Here is a 9,233-nt window from a genome sequence, read left to right as displayed (position 1 = left end):
TTGTAAATCCTGAAAGGTCTAGAGACATGTAATTAAGAGGGTCCTAGCAGTGTATTAGGAAGATTAACCTGGCAGTAATGTCAAAGATGCATCAGAGAACAGAGGGATTAAAAGTGGAGTGTCAAGGAGGAGATTATTGCTTTTCAGACTTGGTTTCAACAAAAAACCCATGATTAAATGGAAGGGTTTTTAAAAGCACAATCTATTAATTGATATCATTATCTCCTCCACTCCACTCAGTCAGCCATTACTTATTATTCAAATTTTCCTTGATGCTGTTATTCCAACTTGATTCTTTCTCCTGTTTAATGATGAGGCCAAAGATGGCATGAGCTGGCAGGTAAAGCCACGAACTCTATAGAGACATCATGTGCAGACACATTATCTTCAGTAACATGTGCTCCCAAGTCTGTCTACACAATTATGATTAAAACTTTATTATCATACTGTTGTTGATGGATCCGTATAAGAAAACCAAAGACCTCATTCCTGTGGAGTCCATTTCAACTCACAGCAACCCTATAGGAAAGAGTAGAATTGCTCTACGGGGTCTCCAAGTGTGTAAACCTTTAAAGACGCAGACTGCCTCATCTTTCTCCCACGGAGTTGCCTGTGGCTTCAAGCCACCACCTTCTCTATTAGCAGTCCAACGCTTAACCCATTGCACCACCAGGGATCCTTTCACAGTAAGAGCTATCTCCTAACGTAGGCTCAATTTAAAACCATTGAAAACATAAAGCTCATTCAAAAATGAGGTTCTGTCAAGTGAATAACCAATTTCAGCGACACCTAAAGAAATTAATCCATTTCAGAAAGATAATTGTAGCAAAGGATACTTTCTGTGGTTTGAAAATTAGATAAGATTGCTATTTTTCACACTTACCTGGCAGGGGAGATACCATGATCAGGAAGGTGGTTTTCCCAGGGCGAGGCTTATCCATTGCACTCTGGATATGCTGACCCCTGCGATTTCCCCAAATGTGGGAAACGCAACTGCATAACTTGTGGTAGTGGGGGGACTGCGTTCATGCTCTCCTCTTAAAAATATTTAAAAATTGCTATTTTTCAAATACTATTTACTTTGCAGAGGCCGCAGGATATGTTCAGAATTAAATTTTAAAACCACGTGTCAGGCAGAGAAAGATGACAGACCAGCACTCAATACCAAATTGATTTCCAGTATCATTCAGCATCATTTAATTTCTTTTGCATACCAACTTTAATGGTCTAATTGCCTTCAAATTATTGTAGAGCCCACTAACCTGTTAATGAAGGGACACAAAGTAAGGTAAATTTAAAAATCACCAATAATACAATAGAAAGAGGCCTTTCCCATTCTGAGGTCTCTGTGTCCTCACACCCAGGAGATGGCTCAAGAGGAGCTCAAGATGGGGGGGCTGCGGACCCCATGCCAGACCGCCCCCATGCAGTCCACCGTGATCAACATCCACAGTGAACCCCACGTGCCTGACCACGTCGTCTGGTCCCTCTTCAACACGCTCTTCCTCAACTGCTGCTGCCTGGGCTTCGTGGCCTATGTCTACTCCGTGAAGTCTAGGGACCAGAAGATGGTGGGCAACATTATTGGGGCCCAGAGCCATGCGTCCACTGCCAAGTACTTGAACATCTTCTCTACGGTCCTTGGCCTCCTGGGAATCCTCAGCTTCGTCATTCTTCTCACCACGGGCACAGTGATGATTCCAAGCCCTGTCACAGATGATGGACCAGCAAGGCCACTAGCCATTGCACCATGCTGTGTCCTGAACCTGCTGGACGACCTGACCCCTGGCCTGCCTGCTGCTGCTCCTGTCCACAGCCGTTTGTGCATGTCTCTCCATCTCTCAGCAAGCTCAATAAAGCGCCCTGGTTTGTAAAAAAATTAATAAATAAAATAAAAAATAAAATAGAAAGAGGAGGTGAAACTTTTGACATTCTGGACTGTGAGTAAAATTAAAGGTATGTCCATCAGGTGTGTCGTTTTATCCAAGAGTTAGGATGCAGGCAGTAGGAGTCAGCTGGTGTGTCTATGTGAAAGTCTGACATCTACTGGTAGCTAAAGGGATTCAGAGAGACGGTAAGTTGCTATCAATGTAGCTTAGCCCTTTGGGAAGATGGTATAGATCTTGAAAGGCCACCTAATTAAAGGTCTCACTCTCAGACTGCCCAACGTACAAATATTAGGTCAGGAAATATTATTTGAAGCAGATTCAAATCAATTGATACGCTTTCTTGTTTGTCGGGTTGCTCATTAGGAATTCTGTGGCTTAAGTCTCCTTACTCCTATTAAAATGGCCATAGCAGAGAATCCAGAATCCAATAGATGAGCCGTTCTCAACCTGTGGGTCGTGCCCACTTTGGGGGTTGAACAACCCTTTCAAAGGGGTCGCCCAGCTCATAACAGTAGCAAAATTACAGTTATGAAGTAGCAATGAAAATAATCTTATGGTTGGGGGTCACCACAACACGAGGAACTGTATGACAGGGTCGCCGCATGAGGAAGGTTGAGAACCACTGCTCTAGATAAAGTCACTCAACTTTCCTGCAGAAGTCAATGAAGTAAGTTCCCATGAACACTGGCAATCTTTATCTTAGATTCCCCCATGGCTGCTATGATGGCAAAATGCTGGATACCATGTCTCATGCTCACAATGTTTCCAGTCCCAGATTCATCACTGTCATTGGAAAAACCAATAAAACAGTTTGCTGATTCAGACAATAAATGCAAAGAAAGTTAAGTAGTTCTGAAAATATAGGCTAAGGAAAGCAATCAGGGCAGGTTTTCTGGAAAGGAATGTGGAATTACCACTGAAAACAACATAGGTGATGAGTACACGTATGGAATTCACCAGGTATGATACACAGGGAAACAAGATGAAACTTTAAGGAGATGCAGTTGTCTAATTGGTTAGAAGAAAGGGACAGATGTTGCACAATGTAAGTACAGCATGCACAAGGGCGTTTCCAAAAAAACGGAGATGCTAGTTTCTCACACATCTGTTTGTAAACAACAGAAAGCATCCCTACTAATTAGAGACAGGCCTCCTCATTGCCTCAAGGGCATTTCACTTGCAAAGGCTACCACCAAGCCACAGTCAACCTTTGCCTCATGTTCACTGAGAGCAGCGTCTGTGCTTCTTCCTGACATGGGGTAGCCAGTTTACTTCGTGGTGGGTTGTTAATCATCATCAAGCAGATTATAACGTGTGGCAATACCATGTGTCACAGAATAGAACTACTCCATATGGTTTTCTTGGATGTAATATTAAAGGTATTCATTCACTGGACCCTTCCTTATATTAATGGATGGGCATGACCAGTAAGCCATAGATTAGCAGCCATGTGTACAAATTATATGTGCCACCCGGGCACCTTAGCGACCACTCATCTACCAGTTTATCTTACTGTGGTGGCTTGCTTGTTGATGTGCTGCCAGAAGATGACCATCTGAGTTTGGAATGCACTCAAAACATGACTGGTAAGAGCTGCATCTGTAAAGTAGAGTCAACCTTAATGGTATGTGTTGTAGTTACATTATCTGTTGTCAACTTGAGACTATTAAGAGGGAAGGGGTGGAGTTTAGCCTGTCAATCAGGTTGCAGCTTGATGACCTCATTTGGAGGCACCACGGAGATAAATAACTCCCTGAAGGCGGGACACAGACTCATTGCCTGCAAACATTCCTGCTGACAAGACAAATGGAGCAACACTAGAGCCCTGGAGCTGGAGGAGCCACCTGGAAACCCCTTCCAGTGTTGAGAAGTTTCCACTGCCACTGAATCCACAGATTTTCCGATCACTGGTCTGTGCTTTTTCTGCATTCAGTGTCATTGCATGTTTTGCGTGAGTCTGAAGAAGAATTTTTATGGCTTGGTATTGGACATATAGGCTAATATCGGACGTATGGACCTGATCTGGACTAGGCTGAAATGTTTTCTTCATATTTAATTGCTCTTTTATATAAAACTCTTCTTATACACATGAGTGTCTCTGAATTTGTTTCTCTAGTCAACCCAGACTAACACAGTATGCATGGAGGAAAGTTTTCAGGACCTTCATTAGTTCTGGGTGACAGAAATGACACCTGAGGTTGCATGATAGTATTTTGCAAGACCAATGACCTATTCATTGGAAATATCATTTTCAATAGCATAAATGGTGACTATACTTGGGTACTTCACCAGATAGAATACACAGAAACTCAATGACTGTATATTTGGGAAGAGATGATGGAGAAGGTCAATATCATCCACCAAAGCAAGGTCAGGAGGAGCTCCACCTGTAGAACAAGAACAGATCATCAGTTGCTCATATACAATTTCAGGTTGAAATGTAATTACATAGAAATAAGTCGATTAGAGCCCACATCTTGACTATCCCCCACCTAAATTTGAAGACCGTCTCAAGAATAGACAGATTTGACACATTCAACATGACTGATCAAAGACCAGATGCGTGGTGAGATAGCAGCCATGAAGAAAGCACAAGATCATGAAAAATGAAATGAATAAAAGAGCAGAGTGTGTGTCTGAAAAGACCCTGCAGCTTGACTTGCAATGTGCAATAGCGAAAGCAAGTGGAAGAAATGATGGCACAGAAGAGCCAAAGAGAAGGTTTGAAAAGGCAGCTGGGACAGTCAAAGGAAAGTACCACACGAAATGTGCAAAGACTCGCCATTGGAGAGCCGAACGGGAAGAACCCACTAGGCATTTCTTAAGCTATTAGAACTGAATTTAAAATTTCAAACCTCAGGTAACAATATTGAAGGACTCTATGGGCAAGATATTGGAAGCATCAAGGAAAGACGGAAGGCATACATGTTGTCCGAAAAATAATTGGTCGCCATTCAATCATTTCAGGACATAGCATATGATCAAGAACTGATGGAACTGAAAGTAAAAGTCCAACCTGCACTGGAGACTTGAATGAAAAATAAGGATCCAGTAACTGAAGGAAAACCAACTGAGATGTTTCAATGAACAGATAGAATGCTGGAAGCACTCACTCATTTCTTCAAGAAAGCTTGAAGACAACTACCTGGCTAACCGACTGGAAGAAATATAGATGTATTCTCATTCCAAAGTAAAGCAGTCCCACAGAATGCAGAAATTATCAAACAATATGAAGATCACCTGATGGTGAAGTCTTGATGAAGGTAATTCAAAATGGTTGTGGCAGTACATTGACATGGAACTGCCAGACGTGTAAGCCAGATTCTGAAGAGCAGAGGTAAGGAGGGCTATCATAAGCCAATCCCTCTCTCTGGGAAGAACCACAGCCAGGAAGCTCCTATGAGGCAAAGACGATGAGTCTTAGTGTCACATGCTTTGGGCATCTTATCATGAGGGATCAGTCCCTAGAGAAGGACATATGGTTTGAAAAGCAAATGGTCAAAGACAAAGAGGAAGGCTCTCAAGACACTGGATTGACACTGTGGCTGCCACAGTGGACGCCAACGTAGCAAACCCTATCAGGATGCACAGGATCATTATGACCCGAGTCAACTTGATAGCATCCCGCAGCAAAAGTAACAGTGCGGAGTCAGACCCGGGAGAAAGAATTTGCTCTACTTACAGTCAGAAACAAATACTACTCAGATGGTGCAAATAAAATATTCTTTTGCCTCTTCTTACCCCTATCATAAGAACCTATCGATTCTACTCTAAGCCTATATCCTATTCCAAATGCGCATTATAACAAGTCAATGATTGACATTTTTGTCGTATTCAAGCTCTTAAGAATCACTGTGTGGTAATAGCTATGGAATGACGACTTGTGCTTGATAATGTAGCAGAGATTTATATAACAATAACTGACATTCACAGGGGTCTTCGTGTAGCTTAGCCAAGGTGCCAAGCCCTTTAAATGCATGATATCACTTAGGTTCACGTGTGAACCCATCTTCCCAATAACCCTAGGAGGTATGTGCTATTTTGCCGGTATTTTATAGAGAAAGAAACAGAGGTTTCAAGTGATTAGGTACCTGCAAAGGTCAGGCGCTGCTCACAATGCCTAAATGCCTCTGAGTGACACAGAAAAAGTAGATCAGATATTTTCACTTCCATTTTATAGGCCAACTACTCACTGTGGTGCAGATCCTGAAAAGCGTTGTCAGCAACAGGGAAGATGTGAGGGGAAGCCTCGGGTGGCCTCTTCTCTTTGTGGGCAGACACGCACCTTTCTGAGATACAGGAGGCTTCTTACTTGTAAGGGTTCATGGTCATGCAGAGGAGACCTGAATACGTCTGAGAGAAGATTAGAAAAGATACCAAGAAACAGATTAGAGACACTCTTAGCTAGGTCACCCCGTCTCCTGTCAGGTAACATTTGCTCAGCTATTTACTTATAAAGGAGTTAAAAAAGAGTAAAGCTTTTGGACGCTTATAAAAAAATGGACTTCTAACAGGAAGAGACAGAACCAGGTGAGCGTAACAACAGGACCTGGGTTACCTCTCCCTCAGGAGCTCTGCTAACTATTAACATGTCAGACACAGTTAGCTTTTGAAGACACAGGGGACACTAACAGGCCTGCGGAGATTCCAGGAACAGCCATCAGGCAACTGGGGCCAGAGGGAAAGCGGTGCCTCAGCAAGATCAGAGACCTAATTTTCAATGCTTTTAAGCCTCACGTGTATCACCCAGTCATTTTAGTGGGTTTGATTCTGGTTCCCCAAACAATTTGTCCAGGTTCTAACCCCTAGAATCTATGAGACCTTGTTTGGACAAAGAGTTTTCACAGATGTAATTAAGTAAAGGATTTCAAGATGAGATCATCGTCAACCATGTGGGTGGGCCTTAAACCCAGTGATACATTTCTTAAAACAGATACACACCTTCCCAATAAGTTCGCTGAAGACAGATGGGTGCATGGGCAAATGTGGTGAAGAAAGCTGGTGGTGCCTGGCTACCAAAGGATATAGGGTCTGGGATCTTAACGGTAAACAAGCGACCATCTATCTGAGAAGCAACAAAGCCCACATGGAAGAAGCACACTAGCCTGTGTGATCACGAGGTGTCGAAGGGATCAAGTATCAGGAATCAAGGAACAAAAAAAAATCATACCATTGTGAATGAGGGGGAGTGAAAATTGGGGACCCAAAGCCCATCTGTGGGCAACTGGACACCCCCTTACTGAAGGGTTGCAGGAAGGAGACAAGCCAGCCAGGGTGCAGTGTGACAACGATGAAACATACAACTGTCCTCTAGTTCTTAAATGCTTCCTCCCCCCACTATCATGATCCCAATTCTACCTTACAAGTCCGGCTAGACCAGAGGATCTACCCTGGTACAGACAGGAACTGAAAACACAGGGAATCCAGGACAGATTAACCCCTAAGGACCAGTGGTGTGAGTGGCGATACTGGGAGGGTGAAGTGAAGGTTGGGTTGAAAGGGTGAACTGATTACAAGGATCTACATATAACCTCTTCTCTGGGGGGTGGACAACAGAAAAGTGGATGAAGAGAGACATCGGACAGTGTAAGTTATGACAAAATAATAATTTATAAATTATCAAGGATTCATGAGGGAGGGGCGAGCGGGTAGGAGGGGGAAATGAGGAGCTGATACCAATGGCTCAAGTAGAAAGCAAATGTTTTGGGAATGAGGATGGCAACAAATGTACAAATGTGCTTGACACAATGTATGTATGTGTGTATGGATGGATGTATGTATGGATGTATGGATGGATTGTGATAAGCATTGTATGAGCCCCCGATAAAATGATTAAAAAGCAAACAAACAGATACACAAGTGGAGACACATAGCAACAATGAAGACATTGACACACAGAAGAGAGGGCAAGGGGAAGTTCAGAGCCAAGAGTGTGGCGCTGCAGCCACAAGGAATGCCAGCAGCACGGGAAGCTGTGAGATAAGGAAGCAGTCTGCCCCCTGGAGCCTCCTGAGGGGGCACAGTCATGTTGACACCTGGATTTCAGACTTCTGGCTTCCCAAACTCTGATGTTGGAAAGCACTCTTGTTTTAAGTTCTCCAGTGTGTGGTTATGTGTTAGGGCCTCCCCTAGAAACTACTAGCGTCACTAGTGAATCACAGAGCTGAAGAACCAGCTGGCTCCGTGCTATGGCTTGTATGCCAATGGATCCCAAATGACACCATCCGAAATCTGATCTCTGTGCTGCACCTACTGCAGAGGTAAAGAGTCAGCCAACACAGATGGGCAACCAGCCATCATAGAATTAAAACAACAGCAAAAAGTTCCACTTATTGAGACCTAAATAGGTGACAGGCACGGAGTTATGGGCTTGACCAACATTCTCTTGCTCAATTCTGCCCATTGTCCTGAAGAAGTTGGCATGGTGATGCCGATTTACACACAAATGACCAACTAGCAAGTGAAAGAGCTAGCAATTGGTCATTCATCTATGAGGTTCCAGCTTTCTTGTCTTAACTGTAGCATGGAACTGATAAAGGATTGTGAATGTTGACAAAATAAAATATGTTTCAGATATGCTAAGTCTCTCCTCGGTGAAGGTCCCTCATGGACTATCCCCATGTGCGTATGGATAAGTTCAATGTAAGGAGAGGCCTGAGACATGGCCAATATGAGTTTTTTAAAAATAAATCATTTTATTGGGCTCATACAACTCTTACCACAATCCATACATACATCAATTGAGTAGAGCACCCTTATACATTCATTGCCCTCATCATTCTCAAAATTTGCCTTCCACTTGGGTTCCTGGAATCAGTTCATTTTCCTTTTTTTCCCTCCCTCCCCTCTACCCCTCTCCCATGAACCCTTAATAATTTATAAATTATTATTTTATCTTATCTTACACTGCCTGGTGTCTCCCCTCACCCACCTTCCCATTGCCCATCCCCCAGAGAGGAGGCTACACATAGATTTCCGAGATCCATTCTCCCTTTCTACACCCCCTTCCCTCTCGGTGTCGCCACTCTCACTGCTGGTCCTGAGGGGTCCATCCGTCCTAGATTCCCTGTGTTTCCAGATCCCTATTGCACCGCTGTGCACCCTCTGGTCTAACCAGGTTCAATATGAGTTCTTGCTTGATCTTTCCATAGTAAAGCTTTGGTTCACACATAGATCATTTGGTGGTCATAGCATCTCTTCATGTTGTAGAGCCTGGACTTCTCAGACTCTGAAGAAAGGAAAGAAAATGGGAAGAAATTAAGCTGATGTTAACAAAAGAAACAGATATCCCTACCCATACCCTAAACTTCTCTAAAGATGAGGTTGTAAAAAAGCATTATTTTT

The 9,233-nt window shown here is 43.3% G+C and overlaps 1 non-coding gene across 1 annotated transcript; it reads left to right on the top strand.

The window, feature by feature from the left end:
• The first annotated feature begins 875 nt into the window (after positions 1 to 875).
• Positions 876 to 1,040, top strand: LOC142441600 (U1 spliceosomal RNA). The gene has a single exon (XR_012782966.1). It is a non-coding gene; the product is annotated as a U1 spliceosomal RNA (small nuclear RNA).
• Positions 1,041 to 9,233: the final 8,193 nt, after the last annotated feature.

Source organism: Tenrec ecaudatus, chromosome 2 (genome assembly GCF_050624435.1).
Source record: "Tenrec ecaudatus isolate mTenEca1 chromosome 2, mTenEca1.hap1, whole genome shotgun sequence".
In the NCBI taxonomy this organism is placed as follows: domain Eukaryota; kingdom Metazoa; phylum Chordata; class Mammalia; order Afrosoricida; family Tenrecidae; genus Tenrec; species Tenrec ecaudatus.
Note: the sequence above shows the minus strand (reverse complement) of the source record. Positions and strands in the feature narration are given on the sequence as shown.